The sequence below is a fragment of the Punica granatum genome, chromosome 6 (assembly GCF_007655135.1).
Source record: "Punica granatum isolate Tunisia-2019 chromosome 6, ASM765513v2, whole genome shotgun sequence".
Lineage (NCBI taxonomy): Eukaryota > Viridiplantae > Streptophyta > Magnoliopsida > Myrtales > Lythraceae > Punica > Punica granatum.
Genome location: NC_045132.1, coordinates 2269901 through 2293511, shown reverse-complemented (window position 1 = coordinate 2293511; position 23611 = coordinate 2269901). Strand labels below are relative to the sequence as shown.

General features: G+C 34.5%; 1 long non-coding RNA gene across 10 annotated transcripts; it reads left to right on the top strand.

Moving 5' to 3' along the window:
• The first annotated feature begins 644 nt into the window (after window positions 1-644).
• On the top strand, window positions 645-23301 carry LOC116210253. 10 transcript variants are annotated; one of them, XR_004157444.1, is made up of 6 exons: window positions 650-2098; window positions 3570-3576; window positions 3733-5611; window positions 5709-5837; window positions 6201-6282; window positions 17214-17699. It is a non-coding gene; the product is annotated as an uncharacterized LOC116210253 (long non-coding RNA). The 10 variants fall into 10 exon arrangements; XR_004157445.1 differs by having other exon boundaries at window positions 645-975; window positions 1432-5611; XR_004157439.1 differs by having other exon boundaries at window positions 647-1788; window positions 1988-5611.
• The last annotated feature ends 310 nt before the right edge of the window (window positions 23302-23611 follow it).

The following is a 23611-nucleotide window of genomic DNA, read 5'->3' as shown; positions in this document are numbered from 1 at the left end:
GTCGCTGGGCCGGGAGGGCTGATCCGAGATGATAATGGGCAATGGATTCTTGGTTTTGCTAGGAACATCGGATATGGAACAGCGGCAGTGGCTGAGTTGTGGGGTGTCCTGACAGGTTTGGAACAGGCTGGCACCTCGAGTACAACCGTGTCGACCTTGAAATGGATTCGAAGGTGGTTCATGATATCTCATTGTCAGTGCTGATCCTACGGCACCGCACCTGGCAATGTTGGTCGACCCCATTCGTGATCTTTTGAATCGAGACTGGAATGTCTGGGTGCATCATATTTACCGTGAAGGGAACGGTTGCGCAGATTGGATGGCGAGGACAGCTCTTATTCTGTCGGTTGGTCTCCATGTGTTTCATCATCCTCCGACCTCCCTAAGATCGCTTCTTTTTGGTGATATTATTGGGACTTTCATACCCTGTCTTGTTACTCGTTAATTTGATTTTATTGGGCCCCGTTTGTTTTCCCGAAATTTGATTTTAACTTTAACTTTAACTTTAACTCAACACACTACACAATAAAAACACACGTTTCCCAAGTCAAATTTATAACTATATCTCATTTGTCTTTTTCCACAATCAAAATTAAAATCAAAATTAAAGTAACTTTAACTCTAAATCCAAACGGCCGTTAGTTTCTTTTTTGCTTTCGTTTGTACCGGGCTTCGGCCCCCTTTACAAAAATGTACCAGGGACCAAAGTTCCAATATGGGCTTACACACCGCCATCCACTACACAGGGCAGAGCACTGGAAAAGGGCCCAAAAGTTTTTATGTGTTCTGGGTCTCAAACAAGCTGATGAAGCGGCGGCAGCAGCAGCAGAACTATAGAAGATGGCAACGGTGCTCCGGACTCCGGAGCTCCTGCCTCCCTCTTCGACCGGAGCATCATCAGTTATTGTGGTGTGTTAGCTAATGTTTTAGGAAACCTTCGACCGGGGTCTGTACTCGGGGGAAACAAAGGTCCAGGTATGTCGGGTTCGAAAGCATCAAGTGCAGTTGGGTACAACAGACACATGCACACGCTCACACTTCTCGGAAGTTTTGTTGTCGATTTTCCTCCATTCATTTCTTCATGGTCTCTCGATCTGTTAAAGTGGTTCGAATTTGTATAGTAGGTAATTGTTGATGAAATCATAGATTGGTTCGGTTTGGGAAACCTCGAAGATTTGATTTTCGCTTCTCTTTGTCTCTATGGTGATGGTAAATCTTATTTAATTTCTGGATAATCAGTTCTCGGATTCTGATGAATCATTGAACCATTTCTTGCTGTAGTGAAATGTCGGAATTAGTATGCCTTTTCCTACATGCATATTTGCCAAACCCCATTATATTCCAGTAGATGCGCAGAGAAACCCGATAATATTATGCAAGGACCAACCGAAACGAACTAACCGTGTTTGAGACTTGCAAATATTTAAGCAGAGGTCCTACCCCGCGGTACATTAAACACACCAGAAGTTCAAAGACACAGGGGAACTGATGAGAATAAAACCATGGTACTGATAAGTGATAAGCACAGAGGAATCTCTCGTTTGGTGATGAGATTCAACCATACTTCAATTTTCGTCTCTGGCATCTCCAAGGTTGATGATGTTATTAATGGTAATTCTTGGGAGCGGAGATGCACAAGGCTGATTGGAATGCCCACAAATTGCCAAGCTGCAGAAAGAATTATCCCTGATAATGCTGCTGCAGACCAAGTTGGATGGTTTCCTGATAAACAAGGGGAGTTCTCTGTTTCTGATACCTGGAATCACCTGCGAGTGAAAGCAGAAAAAGGTTGGTTGGCGTGGTGCTATTTGGTTTGATGCATGTATCCGAAACATAGCTTCATATTGTGGCTCGCCATTCTGAGCAAACTAGCAACTGGAGACCAAATTGTCAGTTTGGGAACTGGCTCTGGAGAAGTTTCGTGTCTTTTCGTAATAACTCAGAAGAATCTAGGACTCATCGCTTCTTCCAACGCCCTTTTGCTCAGATGATTTGGAAGCAGGCTCTTATTCTTCCTGGAATTGACAAAGCAGTTGTTGAGGGGCATGCTGAGTTGCAGTAGATCGTCACCTCTTAGAAGGGTAAAGCTCTTGATAAGGTAGTTGCCAAACTTACTTTCTCGATTTCTAGATTTGTAGATCACATGATAGGTTAGGTTCAGATTAAGGCAGGACCAGCAGAAGAGACAGTGCTTAGACAATTCTCAGTTCTTATTACTAATGGACGTCGACCGTTATAGATATTCTTTTGTATGGTGTAAGGATGACACAGTCTTGCATGTTGCGCCTTTAATTGCTCACGAATGCTCTGTCTTTTATGAATGCTCTGTCTTTATAATTGGAGATCTGTTGTATTAGTTATGGTATGAGGATGGGGAATTACTGATTGTTCTGCGAACTTCATGCATCTCGAGTTTATCATTTTGACCTTGGTCGCATCAACATATGACATTCAAATAATTATTAAGAGTGGGGGCATAGGCTTTGACATGGCAATTTTGGTTTATAACACTTGGAAGTGCAAACATAAAATGTCGATATAACTCTACCTTACTACTTTCTGGTGTCTGCTAGTTTAGCTAGTTTCAAGTTACTGCATGGCTGGCCTGGTTACGCATTGATAAAGCACCTCAACAAGCTTCGTTGTGTTGTCACCACTCATTTATTTCTATGTAATGTGTTTGACGGGATTGCTTGTTTGCAAGACTTGGATTGTGGATTGGCTAGGTTACATTGGCTTGGATTACGGTTATGAATCTTGTTTTGGCACCAGTATCATGTCATGTGATGTGTTAAGGTGGCATGACTTCTTCTGTGTTTCACTAGAGGAATATACAGTGGGGAATCTGGAATCTCGATCCTTATTTAGATCCCTCCTATTCTGAGCAGCTATGGTCAGTTGTTTCAATCCCAGATCATATTCTGGGATTTTCAAGCCAGCGTTACTTGTCTATATTCTTGCTCTGCTGGTCATGGAGCTTCTATTTCTGCTACTCGTTAGCAGTTCTACAAGAGTATAAGAATCTCTTGAAGGTGTGCATACAGGTGTATGTTTGATCCTTATTCGCATTTGCGTATCTGGCCTCTGACCTTATTATGAACTAGTCATTATACCTGCACATTTTGCATGTGCTAATTGAAAAATGTAGTATGATTGAACTATCTGTTTACCTTTCGTTTCCTTACGGAAGTTATTAATCACTTTTACATTTTGTGGTTTTTATTGCATTCTATATCAATCACTTCTTCATTTTGTTCCCATACTTTTTCTTTTATACACCAAATTTGTTTTACTTAATATAGTCCTTGGATTATTTTTTTTTAACCCTGATTGAACCTGTTTTCTTTAGATATGGTCTCTCTCAATTTCTTTTATTTTATTATTGTCCATTTCCTTTATTGCGTTTCCAAAATCTTGATTACATCCTGGGAGGAGTGATCCTTACTCCCTAGTTATGGGATTAATTGGATGGCTCTTTAAGTGAATTGAATAGACTGCTTCTGAGTGAAAGTGAACTACCGTTCTTCTTCTTGACGTATAAGCTATGACAACCTCTCTTGCAATTACAGGCCAAAGGTAAGCAGCTCGTATAGGCTTTGAAAGGCAGAGTATTGATAATAGTCACTGGGATTGAATAAGATTGGGGAGTGCAAGGCAATGCATGGGAGGGAAGGTGAGGAGAGGGTTAAGCAGGTATTGAATCCACATATGCGAGCTTTGTTGTCTTTGTAGGAGCTGTGGAACGGCGGCGCATTATTATTTCCTGACTCCTGTTTACGGGACTTCTTTGGCAGGTATTCTCTTCTTAAGCTTCTGCCATGGGTACTTCATGCCTCATTTCAATGATTGTTATCTCTATCAGGAGTTCTTCATTATTGATTTGTTCTGTAGCTTGATTTCAATGACTGTTCTGCTCAACTATACCTTCTTCAGTGTACTTTGAATTGTTGAGGATTAGTTTCAGTTCATCTACAGTGCATAGTTCATTGAGCACTTGAAGTTTCTTTTGTTCATGTTTGGAATTCAAGCAGTTCTTATTTGAAAGAAACATGGAAATTTTTCTTGTTCATGGAAGGAAGTCTGCAGAGAACCAATGTGGCATTAGACATAGCGAGCATAGTCAGTTTTTATGGTAAGGAAACCTAGGGATGGTCAAAATATTCGGATGGAAAGTGTAATTTTTCAGTAAAATACAGTTCAGTTGTCAAAAGAAACCATCTGAGCTGAGACATTTAATTGATGATGGTATTGGGGTCATTACCAGGGGTTGCGGGGGGTTGCAGTATGAAGAGTTTTCTGAAGCACATGAATTACATTATATATATATATATGCATGTATGCATATTGCAATGTGCATTTTGTAATGATATAGCTAAATTATTGTCATTGTTAGTGTTAGTGAAGGCTCAAGCAAAAGCCAAAAAGCAAAAATTGGTCATGGAAAACTTCAAAGTCAAGCATGCAAAGATGCAGTTTGTATGCTTCATTCTTTTCACCTACCATCTATGACATATTGATATCCAAATCTCAGTCTTTGTCTGTCAGTTATTATCGTTTCTTGAGATATTCTATAGAATTTATGTGTAGGGGAGATCGAAGCAAGAGGGAATGCCTAGATGATGTTTTTCTTCCTTGGCTTTGGTCTTTGAAAGTTGATTTTATTTCTAAGTTGACATAAAAATTTATTGCCCCAAAAAAACAAAGACAGCGGGCAGAAAGGTTTGTCAATCAGTTCTTTTTGTCAGTAATATATGCTCTTCCCCCTAAATATAATTTACTTGCCTCTTCTACTTTCACAATTAGTAGAAAGAAATAAAGTTTTCAGTGTGACCTAGGGTAAGAGAGTACTTGGATATATGAGAATCAGGGCATTGCTCTGTAAAAGCAGTCTTATTCTGGTTTCTTGCATGAATTATTTCTTTTTTTTTATAATACTTTTATGCCCCGACATTGTTCAAAATTGTTAGTGAATCACGAAAAGGTCTATATTGGATGGCTAAATTCAATCTTTCTAGTGTCAATCCTCAATATGCTTGTAAATTCAAGGGGATGCTGATAATCTTGAAACGGTGTAAAACTGTCCCATCTGTATATCTGTTAGTGGGGAATTTCTCAGACATGCTCTTATCAACGTATGATGCTGATCACCATTGATTCTCAGATTAGTCTTATTCATGAGCTCTTCTAACTCAAGAAATAGCTCACTATGGAGCTAGAGCAGCTCAGATTAGTGAGTATTCTTAACTCATGAAAAGACCAGTCTTTATATATACATGCATATAGATGTACTTTTATGTAAATAGATATGGACAGTAGTATATAGGAATGTCCAGCTATACTCAGTCTTTTGCCATCTGTAAGATATTCAGGCCAACCGAATCGGATCCGCCTTGTGGAACCAGACACGACCCGACTCGAGTAAACTGACAAGACTGGTTAGTTTCTATCAGTTGTAACATGCTATTTCTCATGGTGGGTGGTTATTGCAGATATTTGTGGGGCCCATTAATCGGGTAATATTCGAAGTAACCACACAAAGTATAAGCAGTGACCACCAGATACATGAAGAAAAGGATCAATGAGTGATTTTGCTCCCGAATAATGAGAATGCGTAAGGATTTTTGTGTTGTAATGAGTGCAGTCCTTGCTCATCTTGTAGCGAAGCCCCTATTGCCAGGATTACTTGTTGCTATTGTTGTATCTTGTAGGTGACCGCCAGGGCGACATTCTTGTCACCTAGTGGAATCCCACTGGCGTCCCTTCGCGGAGACATTCAGAAGCTGAGTTCATGATCATTCTTCCTGATCTTGGAGGCGCTAATTGGCAGCTTCATTCAGGTAAAACCCAAAATCTTTATCAGGTTACTTGCACGCTTTGCTATGTATAGAAACCATTCAGTGAAGTGTGGGCTTCTGTCTAGTTTAATAACAAAAAAGTAAAAGTCCAACACTGTATGAGCCCTCATTGCTGATTGATCTGTCCCCAATTATTCAAAGGATGGATGAGGCCCGTCCAAGATCACAGCCTTCTGCTGGCTGAAACCAACTTTTATTGAACTGATTCAGCCTACGAAAACCATTAGGAAATGCTCTCCATTTGCTCCTTGCCCCAACTCTGTTTTATCAAATGCGGGATGTAGAATTATAATTTACTTCGGTTGTTAGATTTGATTTGATCAACTCAGGGTTTATATATTGCAGCTACCTGGGTCATTCTCTATCTTGGATTTCTCGGTGACATTAATCAAGGAGTACAATCTGGATTTTTGTTCCAGAAGTTGAGGTAACGTCGTCCCATTTCCTTTCTCCTCCGATGCAATATTATCTACTTCGATTATGGTTGGCTTCGTCTCATGCGCTATACTGTCTAGTTCAAACATTGAACTTAAATTATAAGTGATGTATGTGTGTTTGTTTTTTGAAAATTGTTTAACTCAATTCAACTCAACTCCACTTATCTTCAATTCAACATCACAATCATTACGTTTTTTCATTTTAAAATTTTTTTAACCATTCAATTCAATTTTTAATATTAAATTTTCTCAACTATTCATTACTTTTTCACAATTCAACAACACAGTCATTACTTAATTATTACTTTCTTTCAATTATTTATTACTTTTTCACACTTTTTCTCATAATTCAACAATACAATCATTACAAATCAATTAAAATCAAAATTCAACTCAACTCAACTCAAAATCCAAACGCACTTAGGAGCTTCGTATGAACGGAAAACATAGTTGGTATTAGGGCGATCTCTTGTGAACTTCTTGGAGAGTTTATTCTTTGCAAGAGTTTCATAGTTGTCATTGAGCAGCAGGACCATAGGATTCCTTATAAACGTGTTTTGTTGGAATGACCGGATTACGCGCTATCCTGTTGAACGATCATCTTTGCTTAATATATAATGCAATGATGTTGTATCTGAAAATGGTCGTTCAACCACCATGTGTGAACGCGATTTTGGATTAAAAAAGGTGAAAATAAAGACAATCTGTACAATCTCTATAGTAATACTCAGTACCCGTCAACAATACCTACCTAAATGAATAAAAAAAAAGAAGAAGAGGGACTTTCATCGAAGGAGTTGGTAATATATTCTATGTTAAGTCGGAAAAGTTTTATATTTAAAAATGAGGACAACTTGGTATATAGTTGCACAATCAATTATAGGTCTAACGCTTCAATTATATAAAGCAATTAATCAAATGATTGAAAGTACGTACGAACAAACTTCCGAAGATTAGCTCGGAGGTGGTTGAGTGCATCTTGCCCTCAATTGCATAGAAGAAGAGGTTCCAAGGATCGATTCCAATTGTTTCAAAAACTTTTTGAAAGCCACTCCTTGCATGCACTATCATGCACGGTGCGTATCTGGTCCCATGATGGGTCCATATGGGTCCCCAGATTAAGCATGCTGCGTCATTATAAAAATAAAAGAAAATAGTATAAACAAGATAAGAACATAAAAATTGAACGGTAGTGGTCCAGGTCGAGGTCGCCGGTGCGTGGTGGCTTTCCATAGCTGCCGACGATCTTGACTGACTAATTTTTCAATCTCCGCCAACGGCCTGATTATTATGGGAAAATAAAAATAAAAATAAATAATAAGCGGGCCATGCAGGCCTTTCTGAAAATATTTTACTGAAAGTTTTGGCCAAGTAAGAATATGAATATTATAACATAAATTATTATTATCACAAGTCAAAGCTAAGACAAAGAAACAGTCCTTTTTATTTTTATTTTTATTTTTTTGGCAATTTGTTTGCACAGGCCATTATCATTAAACTAGCTACTATCCATAAACTACTATTAAGCATACACGACCGTGCGAAATTGCATCAGAGGGCGGCCATAGCGCGTTTTGCGCTATTTTAATCTGCAGAGCATGCTCGACACCGTATTATTTGTTTGTTAATTACGTGGACCTACTTTGTTTTATTTTATTTTCCATGCTTGATTGATTGATCAATTTATTGGACATTATTTGTCAATTTCAATGCTTCGCTGTATTTTATATATTATTATGACATTTTTTTAGATAGTGTCTAAATTAGCCATCATCATATGGGTGATGTAAGATATGTTATTATGACATTTTTTTATAGATAGTCTATGAATTAGCCATTATGATAAGGGTGATGCTACCCCGGTTAGTTGAAGTGGTTGTTTTCTTTTCAGCCGTTAGATTTCCATTAGTAAGATCCATGTCATACACGTGTCCAAAATTTTTTACCTGAAAATTTACTCTTCATATTTTGACTTTCGATACTTTCAACTCTGCATCTTCTCAACTACGCTCGCTCGCACCTGTGAATGAGTCGAATCCGGTTCGATATTAAACCTAATGAAATCTACCGGCTCAATCAAATATCAAAAGTCAAAATAGGATGGGCGAATCATCAGGGAAAAAGATTTTGAACAAATGTACAGCTCATTTTTTATAGTTACATACACGGTGGTTGTTTTTTATTGTCAACCATGGTAGAATCTCCAATTATCATATTCTTTATGATATAATATGTTTATTTGTAAATAGAAATACGAGAGTTTTTCAAGGAAAGTGTGCTGATATAGAACACGTGATGTTTAGAATTGTTTCCCTGCCAAATTTCGCTTTGATGGCTGTGGTTTTCTCTTTAGTTGTTCCCCTGTAGATGGAAGGAGCTGATGTAAGGTTCATTTGAACCTTTTGGCACAAATAGTTTCACCACAATCTAACATAAAATTTCTAGATTATCGGGTGAGAGCATGTATCCGTGGCATTCTGCACTACACCCCTTTTTCTGTACAGATTTGATTTTGCAATTAAAGAACCGCTCTTGTCCAACAATATATATATATATATATATAGTATGTTTACAGTCAATTTCTGCTATTGCTTGGTAAGAAAAGTTCTCCTGACATGATAAGAGGATCCATTTCACCACGAAAACGACTACAAGATGGAAAATGCCCCAGAGATTTTCATAATAGTAGGAAGATCAGTAAATTCACCCGTACTGCTGCAAATGGAGATGGAAATTTGATAAACATAATTAGCTAGTAGGAGGCAATAACAGAGCAAGAATTAGCTATTAGGAGGGAAAAATTACAAAAATCTATCATGTATGTACATCAAGAGGGGCAATTCTTAATAGTTATGGAAAGTTTAGAGACTATTTTTAAATTCTTAGTAAATTTTGGGGGATTCTTGAAAGTCTTAGATGGGGCAATTGCAGTCCCCTACAATGTTTCTAATATCGAAATTCGAATCTCGACCTCCTACAATGTTTCTACATGGACTCTAGTGTTAATCGGAAAGGAAAATACTTAGTCCAGTCCATAAGTCCTTGTAGAAAGCTACTTCATGGAGGAAGTCTGTAAAGGAGTATTGTAGTGAATATTTATAAATTATGAATATTTATATTTTTATAAATAAAAATTAAATAATAACACGTATTATTGTAATTAATAATAGACTATTTGAAAATAAAGAAAATACTAAGAGGTATTCAAATCACATATTGTCTTTTTAATAGCAAACAAACAATCATAATCTTAGAAAAGTTGAGAATATTTATAATTATGTAAATTTAAACTTATCGAATAAAATTTTAAATTATAGTTATTATTATTATTTCAGTAGAAAATAAATATTCATAATTTTAGTAAAATGAAGAATATTTATAATTATATGAACTTAAACTTATCAAATAATAAGCTTTTAAAATTATAGCTAAACTTATAATAGGTCAATTAAGTAATTTCTCACAAAATCAATTGAGTCATTTAGCTAAAATTATTCAAATTCATGAAACTTCATATATGATATTTGAGTAAGAATAGTATAATAATTAGTGTAGTTATACATACATACATACATTTCTATAGATACATACAAACATATATATATATATATATATATAACTTCCTCTTACCCAATAGCGGTGGGAAAATTTATTTAAATAAATAAAATATAATCTTATAGAGTGTATATATGCCTGACAGTCAATATATGTTTGTAGAAAGATAATATATATTATATACTAGCTTATTGAACTTATGCGATGCACGGATCTTACAAAGAAAATTTAATTATAAGAATTTAAATTTGAAGACACTAATTGCTATCATTTTTTAATTTATATTAGTATATAGAAAATTTATTTTTTATACTATAGAAACTTCAATAGAGTCCCACGATAAATAATATTAATTGAAGAGTTAGAGGAAATAATTCATGTAAAGTACTTCCTATACACAATCACAATCATCAATCTAATTTATAGAAAAATAATTTTAAAAATTTAAAAATTTAAAATTCTTAGCTTTAATCAATAAAAGAATAATAATCATAAATCCTATAAATTTGTAAAGTTAGTGTTAACCTAGTTTTTATTCTCAAATCACGTTTCATGTATTAAGTTTCCAGAGTTTGAGTAGTTTTCGATAAAATGGGTTCGATTTGAGATTTCCTGATTTAACTTTTATAAAGCTAACAATTCAAAATTTTATTTTTAAATTTTAAATAATTCTTAATTTCCTTAAAATTATGAAAAATTATTTACTTATGAAATAACAGTAAGTGATTAATATATTTGTTTCGATATATTTATTTAATCATTGACAATAATAATAAATTATATATTGCATATTAATTTTATTAAGACATTTACTATTGGATATATTTATTTCTTTATTTGCAATAGTAATTATTATTTAACTTTTCTATTGCATATTAGTTGTATTAAATTATTATTTAATTTATATATTGCACATTAATTTTCTTAAGACATATACTATTAGATATATGTATTTCTTTATAGTATTATTATTATTATTATTATTATCATCATCATCATCATCATCATCGTCATCATTATTATTGTGATTTAAAATCTATATTGCATAGTAATTTATTAAGACATTTACTATTTTGTCCCTATTTATTAGGGTGGATACAACTTTATGTAGACTAGCCGTGGAGCCCCTGCATTGCATGTGATAAAACATGATAAATTATTTTATCAATTTTATAATATAAATTAAAATAAAAAAATAAAAAAGAGCGAATAAAACTTATAGAAGCATATAAATTTAATTATCTATCTTTTGCTAGGTAAATATAAATAAAATTAAAATTAATTTACGAATATATATATTAGAAATATAAATACAAGCATATACTGCATTTATATATATATATATCATATATATAGATATGGATATATATGATTACGGAATTATATGTGTGTGTGAAAACAGTATATCGAAACGTATATCTAATATATATCTATATATGACATCAAATATATATATAGATATATAATTAGATAGACGTAGGAAAGAGACGTACGAACATATATAGATAGACGTAGGATTGAGGGGGGGGGGGGGGGGGGGGGGGGGGGGGCGGCGGCGGCGGCGGTCTCGGTCGCGGGGGGTTTGTGGAATATCACGATTTTTATATTTTTTTTAGTTCGAGAATTTGGAAAGAAAAACATGGGCAAGGCAACAGTTAATTTCTTCATTATCAGTCTGTTGCTCTGTTTCACCCCAGCCTTCTCAGCCTGTCGCACCCCAGCTATCTCTGAGGTCGGTCGTTGAAGTCTATTTCATCATGACTTAGTATTTATTACTGTTTCTAAATTAAGAAAAAGCAAAAAAAGAATTGAAACAAAAACAACAATAATAATTGAATAGAGCTTGCGTCTGGTGGTAGATGAATATGCTTTAAGAGCTAAATAGACCACTGTTGACGTGGGCTATGTTTCGTATTTATAATTTATTGAAGAATCTAGAGAAAATCTGATTTGTTTTTTAAAATCAAATATGATATAGATATCTATAAATTATTTACCAAATACTCCTAAGAATTGAGGCAATATAGATTATGATTTATTTATGATTATGTGCGTTGTTTCATAATCCTAATATAGCCACGTATTATATGATTTGTTTATGTAATCTACTTTTCTAAACGAAAATATCATTTATTTTGCAACCCCCCAAAAAACAAATCACCATGTAGACTGTGGATAAAATTAATAGGTCAATGGACATAGCTAAAGAAAATATGTTAGAAGATGTCATAGGTAAATATTTAATTTATGAAAGATTTTATAACCGAAAATAATTTTATGGTATTTTCGGCTTTTTTAAAATGAAATATTATAACCGAAAATAATTTCGGAAGATTTTTTGGATAATCTTACAATTGAAAATAATTTAAAATTTTATAAAATAAAAAAGCAAGGAAATTCAATTAAGAAACCGAGCGTTCTGAGGCTATTTGATCGGTTCTACCTCGTCCTTAGTTTCATATATATATATATATATATATATTGATAGATATAGAAATGTGGAGAAAAATAAATTAGGGTCAATAAATTTATTAAAGTAATTATTATAAATTAAAAATATAAATTTTCACCTTCCAATACTAAAAGATCGGTTATGAATGGTAAAATTTACTAATTTTTTGCATTAAATGGCCTCATAAATTGTCATAAATCTAAATGTTACGATCAATGCTATCAATTGATAAAAGAAGTCATAAATTTAGTGACAATTAATGTCAAGGTAAATAATAAGATTTCTAGTTTCTAAAATATTTTCGAGTTTTTCCTATTAAAATTGTATAAGTCACTTTGATTTCTAGATCTCATATCTTTTAAATAAAAATAAATGAGTCATATAATATAAATTTTTGATCCCAACTAATATTAATCTACTTTAATTTTAATTATAATTATTTACTTATTCATCATGTGACTTTTAATTTTTTTGAAGTAATTGATTTTTATATGAAAATTGAAAATGCTATTAACTTTTCTAAAGTTAGTTTACATTTTCCAGCAAGTAATTAGTTGTGGAAACGTTATTTTGAGTTTTAACTTAAATTTATAAATTATTTCACTTTAATTACTAAGTTAAAATTCTATGCGTTTTACACTCATAAGTCAGTAAAAACATAATTTTTAATTATTTCTAAATTTATGATTTGTAAATATTTTAATTACAATATGAATATTTATATTTATTGTGTGTTTTTAATTTAAATTTATAATTATTTCACTCTAATATACTAATTTAAAATTTGATGTATTTTTATATAGATGAGATAGTAAAGTATATGATCTTAAATTATTTGAGAATTCATGGTTTTTGACTAATTAATTTCTTTTCAATTATAATATTGAATATTTATGTTTATTTAGGGTTTTGACATAAATTCGTAATTATTTTACTCTAATATAATAAATTAAAATTCAATATATGAGAGAGTAAAGTATATTACTGTAAATTACTCCAAAATTCATGATTTTTAATAATTACTTTAGTTTTTATTATAATAGTTAATATTTATTTCATTAAAATTATTTTATTCACAATAGGTAATAAATGTATATTATTAATTATCATAAACGATTACAGATGCATGTGAATTTTCTATTTTTCCAAATGTGTGTACATAGTGACCTCTAGCAGTTGCCTCATGCATTATATATTATATATAGATATATAATAATAATCTTTTTTGGTAATAACAACAACAATAACAACAACAATAATAATAATAATAATTCTTTTTGGATAGTCATCTCTGTGACGATTATTCCGTTTCCCATTTTCCTAGTAAGGGTAAATAACAAATAAATTTTAGTTTTGCAAAAATTCTCAACTTTTTCCTAAATTTTATTTTATGACTAAAAACCACATTTTTTCAAATTTGTCTTAGAAATGGCCTACCGTTATAAATTCTGTCAAATTACATTCCTGAATCATTAACTCTAACTCTGTTGGACCCATTACATTACACATCACCTCATTTTTTCTTGGTTAAATAACAAGAAAAATCTAAGTTTCGGAGAAATTTTCAGTTTTGTCCTAAATTTTATTTTTGGACAAAAAACCACATGTTTTCAAAATTGTCTCGGAAATGATCTACCTTTACAAATTCTATCGAATTGCACATAGGAACCGTTCACTCTAATTTTGTAGGACCCATTACAAACTTTCAAAGCATTTTTTTTGTTACAAAACAAAATTTAGAACAAAATTGAATTTTTTTGCAATACTTGGATTTTCTTGTTATTTAACCTAGAAGAAATGAGGTGACGTGTAAAGTAATGGGTCCCACAGAATTAGAGTTAACGGTCCACATGTGCAAATTAATGAAGTTTGTAATGGTAGGTCATTTCTAAGACAATTTTGAAAATATGTGATTTATTTAGTCACAAAACAAAATTTAGGCCAAAATTGAAAATTTTTGCAAAATTTAGATTTTTTGTTGTTGTTTACCCTCCTAGTAATTAGATATATAATAATGATGTTTTTAGTAGAAGTTACGAAAAAATTTGTCATACGAAGAGTCAGTGCAAGAGAAGTTTTCATTTCAAAATTTTCAAAAATGGCATGTAATGACAATCTCCCTAGCAATTATATATTATTATTGTTAGTACTACTACTATATTATTATTATTTCTCAACTATAGTTATTATTATTATTTATTTAAAGTTATATTTGGCAATCACTTTATTTATTTTGTTGTTGCAGTTTTTATGAAAATATTTGATTGATAATAATTATCATTATTTTTATCTCCAATTGTTATTATTATTGTTGCATTTTATCGTGGCAGAGATCTCTTCTAGTTTATTGTTAATTTTGTCCCCGGTAATCATACCATTTGGTGAATTGCTGAATAATTATGATTATTTTTGTCCCTAACAATTATCGCATTTTGTGAAATGATGAATAATTATTATTGTTATTATTGTTCTTATCCCAACAATTATCCCATTTAGTTTATTATAAATTTTGCCCTTAACAATTATCTCATTTGGTGAATTGATAAATTTAATGAATTTAGTGAAACTTATTATTCTTTTTTTTTGTCCCTATTTTTATTATCCCATTCATATTATTAATATTTTTGTCCCAAACAACTACTACAACAACAATAATAATAATTTTAAAAGAAATAATATTCTTTTTTGTGGGAGTTAATAAATTTTTTTGTTGGATTTGTGGGAGTTAATAAAGATGACGTTGATAATAATTTTAAAAGAACTAATATTCTTTTTGGTGGGATTTATGGAAGCTTTTGCACATATGAAGAGTTATTGAATGAGAAGCTCTCATTTGAAGTTTTTGGACAAATGGTATGCAACCGCAATCTACTCATCAATTATTTATAACTATTCAAAAGGCTTGCGCTATAAGCAAGCTAGTGTAGAAATTTGTTATAGTAAATAAAAGACGAATTAATAATCTTAGATTTTCTCTATTTTTTCATCTTTGTTGGTCAACTTTTATTCATTGAGAGAGCAATACAAGAAGAAGAGTCGACGCGAAAGAAGATAATGATTAGATGCTTCTCACTTATTGTTTTTTTTTAATTTCCTTTAGAATCACTTATCAAAAATAATTTCTTTATAATTTTAAAACAAAATTAAAGCATAATTCGAAAGATCATATCAAATATATCGCTTAGACCTACACCTGTTTTCATAAGAGTTAGGCGTGGTTTTGGTCCCTGAAAGATTCCATTGCCTTGGGTTTGGTTCCTCAAAAATTTTTGCCATTATTTTTGCCATTATTAGTCTTGCCGTCTTTTTGAGCATGCTAACAAGATCACGTGGCGTCTAGCTCACGTGGCGTCTAGCTAGACCTAACTTCGTTAACCTCCCCCCCAAATTGCCAAAAACAACATCGTTGTCTTCCTCGATCGAAGCCCACTCTAAACGACGTCGTTATCCCCTCGTACTCAACAACAAATACGATGCGTTGAAAGCCCCCCTTAAAAGCCTGTTACTCGAAATCCCCAATTTGCCAATTACAAGCCCTAATTGTGATTCGGCACCCCCAAATTCGAAACCCTAACTCCAATTGCAAATCTAGTGCAGAGGAAGAAAGAGGTTCGAGGCTCAGAAGGAAGAAGTTTGAGGTGGCCACTCGATTAACAGTTCAATCGTTGAGGAAAGAAAAAGTTCGAGGGTGGTCACTCCAATTACAGTGGAGGAAGAAGTTTGAGGCTTTGGAGGAAGAAATTGGAGGCTAGGCACTCGAATTACAGCTCAATCGTAGAGGAAGGAAGAAGTTTCGGGGGAGGGAAAGAAGCCTTAATCACTGGCCACTCCAATTACAATTCAATTGCAGAGGAAAAAGATGAACAAAGATCGGAAATCGAGCATGAGCTATCATTCCAATTGTAGTTCGAGCATTTTCGGAGCTAGGTCGATTCTTTGTTATTGTGGACAAAGAGCATGTCGGATGATCTCGAAGATCATTGCAAATCATGATCAACCATTTTACAGGTGTCCTTTATGAAAGGATAAAGCTCGTACCTGTGGGTATTTTAAGTGGGAAGACCAATTGCAGAATACTTCTTCAGTTGAAGACCAAGTTCAGATGAATGTGATGTTGCTAGAAGGCAGGATTGTGGAGTGTGAGCTTCAATTGAAGAAGCTGGCTCGGCTGTGGTGGATTTTGACAATTGTAGTGGGTTTGTTGGTTGTGAGGATTATTGTGTACTGAGCTTGTGATGCTCGGCTGAGCTTGTTGGTTGTGAGGATTGTTGTGGGGTGGTTCTGAGCTTGTTTATCGATGGATTGTGGGTAGTTTTAGTTAGCTAGGATATGTTGGATTGTTGTGGTAGTTTTAGAGCAATGCGTCGGAAGTTTTTGCAAGTTGCTATCCAACTCAGCCCTGTGTTTGACTTGGTTTGTATTGATGTTGGTAATGAAATTCGTTTGTCAAGTTCTTGTCCATCTGTCCATCTCTATCTGCATTTTCCATTCGTTTACCATATGCAATTTAATTTCACTACTCTGGAACTTGCATTGGTTTTTACCTGACTGTATTTCCAACTTGCAAACCGTATACCATATGAAACTTGTAACAATATACCAACTTGCAATTTGTAAACCATATGCACAAAAAAAACTTGCATTGTAAAAATGATGGAATACAACATATGCTACATACATTTGCCAATATTGAAAGTCACCAAAATGGTGGACAAAAAGCAAATATGGTCTAAATCCAATGGCCACAGACACATACGGACAGTACTGTCATTCTTTAATAGTTCTCTATACAAAATGCTATCAAAAGGCAATGGCCAACAAATAATCCTAACATTACCAAAAGTTCTCTATACAAAATGGACTACTTCTTTCGCTTCCTTGAATCCTTTTTTGACTTGTTTGCTGGCTTCGTAGGTCTACTTGGTGTTGATTCAACATGAGCATTGGAAGGGCTACTAGCAAATTCCTAACCCATGGATGGTGACATTCCCTACAAAGTATAAGCACAAGCACATCATTTCCTTGCAAAACACAGTAGCACAAGCACAAGCATAAGCACAACCGCCACCGCCACCACAAGCACAAGCACAAGCACAAGCACAACCGCAAGCACATCCACAAGCACAAGCTAATTGGACCTATGTATCTTGCAATTTGATTCCTACTAGAGTTCATCTTCCTCAACAAATATAACATGATCTCCTCTAACTTCTTGATGATAGATCTTCCTCGATACTTCACAATAGCAGCATTGAACTGCTCATACATGTTATTGCACAGGTTCTAGTTCTTAGTATGTACTTTGAAGTCTGCCCTAGTTCAGCTATGCTTGTCCAACAACCTGAGATATTCATAAGCTTCCTCACTGATACATCTAATCTCCTCAAAATGCTTTTCAAACTCGCCCATGGTGTTTGACCTGGCACATTGCCATAGTTTTTTTCTAAGATCTACACGGTATCAACCCAGCATTTGCTTCTAGATGTTTAACGCAAAACCGGTGAATTGTGTCTAGGCATAATTACTTAATTGTCTCCCTAAGTCCCTGTCAACCATTCTAGATGCTTCTAGATGTTTCACACAAAACCTTTTGCATGTTTAATATAAACTCTCAACCATGTTCCATTGAATCTTCAATGTCTTCAAGTAGCCTTCTCAAGAACCAACTCCGAATGTCCTTAGTTTCTTGTTCTACAACTCCATAAGCTATTACATAAAAGGAAGCGATTTGGATCTTGAGTGACAACAGCTAGCAAAGTGCCTCCATAGTAGCCCTTCAATAAGGACCCATTTAACCCTATCAGTGGTCTGCACCCAGCTAGCAATCCCCCTTACTTGCATCAAAGCATATGTACATCCTATCAAATATGGGAGGGAAGCTCAAGTTTAGTCTGTCAACCCCAATTACTACAGTGGAACCCGAGTTGCTTGCTATAATCTCTCCACAGTAATCTCTTAATCTGGCATATTGCTTCTCTTCACAGCCTTTAACAAGCCTTTTTGCAATCTACAAGGCATTGTATATCTTCCATTCACCAACTTTAAAGGAGAATACCTCAAATAAATATTTATATGCATTCCTGCAGTCATGTTAAGCATCCTTCTCAGTTGGTTTACCAGCTTATCAGCAATCCATTTGAGGTCTGCTTGCTTATTTTGCAACTTCCTGGAACAATTGTGATTGTGAATCAACTTCTTCAGCTGAAAAGCCCCATAAGGTTCTAATCAAGAACAAAATGCCTCACACTCACAACCAGGTTGACACTTGAATCTACATCTAACCTTATCATTCTTCTTCATAACCTCTTCCCTCCCAATTGAAATTGTATAATCTTTCATAGCCTCTTTGAAAACCTACAAGCTAGGAAATTACATATCCAGTTGAAGTTGCACTTGATCATTTTCTGCATTCTCGTGAAATAATGCAAGCCTCTTATTAGATTCATCATCATTTCCCTTCAGGCTTTGCAATTCTTCAAAGTGATACTCGATTTCCTCTATAAATTCATCAGTAGCTTGATGATCAGATGGTTCTTCCCTTGTTGTTCTGTTCAGTGCATTGCAAGCTCTCCATTTAGCTCTTTTCGTACCAGAAGATTCAGCCCTATTGGTTCTTTCCCCGCCATTTTTCCTTGCTTCTTCCCCTACTTCTTGAACTAGAACTTCCTCTGCAACTTCAACTTCTCATGCAGCTTCTACTCTTTTGTCCACTGTTGCACCCTCTCCACCTTCCCCAGCATCATGATCATCACCAGTACAATCATCATCTTCATCCTCATCTTGCCGCGGTACCCATGCATCATCTGAATATCTATCATCTAAACCATCAAAACCATCATACTCAAACTCCCATACATCTTTATATTATTCTTCATCTTCACTGTCATCTTCATTATCATCTTCATTAGAAACTACAACTTGCAGAACTCAATTTGCAAGTTCTGCTATAACAACTCTTCTTCATTTTGCATGAAGTAGAACTTGATTTCTCTCACATTTCTAACAGATGCATACAGTGTGAAAGCATCTTGGTTTGTCTCAAAATCCCTCAGCCTTTCATGCACTTCTAAATCAAGAACCAACTATAAGATCTTCTTTGGTTTTCTATATCCATGCTCAACATATAAGTTCTCAATGGTGAGTTTTGAAACTAGGTCATACCTTCCCCTATACATCAATTTCTTCACCAACATATTGCACACGGGGTTCAAAGACTAACTCACCCTCATGGTGAAAAATCAATGTGTACATGTCCTCACTCAATATTTGTACGTGTATTAAAAAAATCACTATTGCTCTGGACCAAAAGCAATGAACCACAAAAGGGTCAAAGGGACGATAAGAAGGGATGGACCACAAAGAAATCATCTATACATGTATTAAACGAGAAGAAGAGACCACAAAGAAAAATGGACAACAAGAACCAAGAAGGGACAACAAGCAAGAGTAGTAAACGCAAATGGGACGACAAGAAGGGACCATAAAGCAAAGAAAAAGGGTAAAAGGCCATGATGGGAGGATCCAAAAGCATACAACAAATTCAAAGTTTCTAACTATCATTAGATAACATTTGCTTCACAACAGTATGTGACAATAACCAAAGTCGGCTTTTTGCCATTCCCAAATATTCCAACTGCAATTCAACAATAAAAAGTGAAAATGGAAGGGAATTTTGACTGACCGGTGCCAAGAAACGTAACAGAATCACCCTCAAATTGCTTCGATTGAGTATACCGTTGCCACAATTGAAATTTTCGCCTCTTCAATGTGTGAATTACAGATCTTCTCCGCCAATTTCAACACACCGAAATCGAATTGTAAAACGATTACAACAGTTGGGGCCCTCGGTTTGACCTAAAAACCCAAACGACAACGTTTATGTGTGATTTTGGCGGGAATAGCATCTTTTTTTTGTTGAGTACGAGGGGAGAACGACGTCGTTTAGGTAGGCTTTGATCAAGGAAGACAACGACGCCGTTTTTGGCAATTTGGGAGGGAGGGGCGGAGGGGGGATGGTTAACGGAGTTAGGTCCAGCTCATCCGTCACGTGAGATTTTCGTTATAATTGACATGCGCAAGAAGACGGCAAGACTAAAACATCAGAGCAATGGAGATTGAGGGACGAAACCCAGGGCAACGGGATCTCTTAGGGACCAAAACCACACCTGACTCTTTCATAATATAGATACTTTAATATATTAATGAACTATGACATGTTATTACAATATTATGCCAAGTGTTTTTTGTCGATTGGTTAGCGTATGAATAGTCACTCAATGTAATGCATCCTTTGTCCTGTGTGACACGATTTGGTGTTTCGCATTAGGTTTTAATATATATATATATATATATATATATATATATATATATATATATATATACACACACACTAGATGCAAGACCCGCACATGTGCACATTAGAATATTTAGACATAACAGAAGGACGATCACCATTTTCGTAATAGATTATAGGTGCGTAAAATATCCATGACACACCCTTAGTAGAGGTTCTTCTGCAGCCACCGTAGAGAAAGTTTCTCCCTTAAAAAATTAGTTGTATTAATTTTTTTTATTTTGTGCAATATATTTGATTAAAATTTATTCTCTTCCTAATCATATTTTGATTAAAATTTGTTAGTTCCTTTCATACAAGATGCTAATGTGTTGCAAAATTTTATATTTGTATTAAACAAAAATTGGAGTTCCCCGCGACTTTTAGAATAAGAACTTTTTGTTTTGGTCTTGTGAAGACGATGAGGACATGCATGCACAAATAATAAATTTTTTTTTCCTTAAAAGACTATTTATAGATGATTTTTCGACTTTTAAAATTGAAAGAGCTTTGGAGTTTTATATGAGAGGATGTTACAATTTGATTAGGGTAAATAACCTAAAAAAGCACGTACTATTCAAAAATTCCCTAATTTAGCACGAACTTTAAAAATTTTCTAAAAAAACACAAAGTTTCAAAATCTTCCCTAATCTAGCACGCCATCTCCTTCTGTCCATTCTCCGTCGTGAATTGCTTACGTGGCCGTTAAATTTGACTCATTGACCGTTAATTGCCACGTGTAACCATATCATTGGCCGTTAATGAAAAATGCACAGGGTTGAAGGGAAAAGGAAAACCAATGATATGGTGACACGTGGCAATTAACGGTCAATGAATCAAATTTAACGGCCACGTAAGCAATTTAACGGCAGAGAATGGATGGAAGGAGAAGGCGTGCTAGATTATGGAATATTTTGAAATTTTGTGTTTTTTTAGAAAATTTTTAAAGTTCGTGCTAGATTAGGGAATTTTTGAATAGTACGTACTTTTTTAGGATATTTACCCATTTGATTATGCGTATCTTTTTTTAAAAAAATCTTTTTAAAATTGATATATTTTTCAAATTTATCCACTAAAAATATTCATATGATAACTTATTCACAAAAAACTTAATAAATATTTTAATTTAAAATTATTGTTGACTTTGATTCCTTATTTTATATTCATATATTTAATTCTTTATTATAACCTTTTTATTTATAAACCCGCAAACCTAATTTATTAGTAACAAGGAGAACCCAATCAATAAAGAGGAAAGGAGATGGGCTGGTGGGATCCTCGCCAATAGACACCACAAACCTCCCAACCCTCCACCCTCAAAAATCAAAATCGAGCTCGTCGATCACATATGAGGTTGCCAGAGGCCTCCATAGGGGGAAGGGAGGCTGCTGGCGAGACTCCTACCAGCAACCCCCTCCTTTTCCCGTTTGCGACCTGCAATAATTTTTCTTAAATTGTTGTTGTAAGAGCCTTGCCATCGGCCTTCACCGGCTATGTGGGGTCATCAACGGGATCCATCCCCCTAACCCATGCGTTCCTGTAGAAACACGATTCCTTCCTTCATTTGTTCTTCGTCTTTTTATTCCTTAAAAAAAAAAAAGAACTTTATGGGCCTTGTAAAATATCCATCGGGCCTATAAGCAATTGGGCCCATCTCCAACCCAAAAGTTCGAGCTAATAGATTGTGGTACCTAATCTCTTATAAACCCATTAGATTCTTCTTAATTTTTCCATGTGGGATTTTTTACTCTTAACACCTGCCCTCACGTTGCCACGTGGACTAGAACAACCCACCCTTAAGAACTAACTACGAGCAGGGACTGGACTTCCGTGCTCGGGAGAAGGAGGATACGACAATTGACAATGAGGCCACGCTTGGGCCGGACTAATATGAGGCGAGTTTTTTTTATCTCTGCACTCAGATTCAAAGAGACCACGAGTTCCACACTCGGGCCAAACACGAGCGCACTTCGGCTGCCTATCAACAAAGAGACTTTTAAATGGCGTGATGTAAACCCACAAATATGCGCGCGAAAGCATAACCCGCTCTGATACCATGTAAAATATCCATTGGGCCTATAAGCGATTGGGCCCATTTCCAACCCAAAAGCTCGAGCTAATAGATTGTGGTACCTAATCTCTTATAAACCCATTAGATTCTTCTTAATTTTTTCGTGTGAGATTTTTTACTCTTAACAGGCCTCACTTTTTCAAATTATGTTCTGCCATGTGTGCACCATCATCATCACATCAGAAAAATCTGTGAAAATAATTTGACTAGCATGCTAGATGAGAAATTTTTTTCTTGAAGCAATAAAATGAATAATATTCATACTTTTTTTGGCAAATTTAAGATTAAAGATTTGAGCGAATTTGTATGCAGGAGTTCCTAGGGATGGAGCTCTAAAAACGCTTGAGATTGGATTCGATGGGACAACCAAAATGGGTCGCGAGGATCTAATATCACTAAATGGTGCTGAGGTACAGAACGTTGACAACGACAGGCAACAGAAAGAAAGAGAACCAGTCAGCTTCTTAATAGCTTTGGGGTTCTTCCGCCATGAAGATGTGTAATTTTGGAGATTTCTTTGGGTAATTTTGTTAAGAAGATCAGGAGTGTAATTTGAAGAACAACAGTTATATAAAGAAAAAAAAATCTCTTAATAGACCCATGAGCTTCTCTTGTAATTAGAAAAAAAAATTCTCAGTTTTGCAATAACTTAAAGTTCGTATAATGACCTTCTTTTAAAAAAAAAAAGGAAAAGAGAAGTGTCTAAACTTTGACCGAATAATCTTCATGATTCACGTAAACACGCTGTAGGCTCACGGGACAGGTCAATCGGGGTCTCACAAGCCATGCAAGTGGCACAATAGGAAGTATTCTCTTGTATGATCTTGAGATGACTTGAACTTGAGTATTCACCAAGGAAGTCTTGCTCATTAACCACCAGGCCAACTCTGTTGGGGTTCATATATAAAT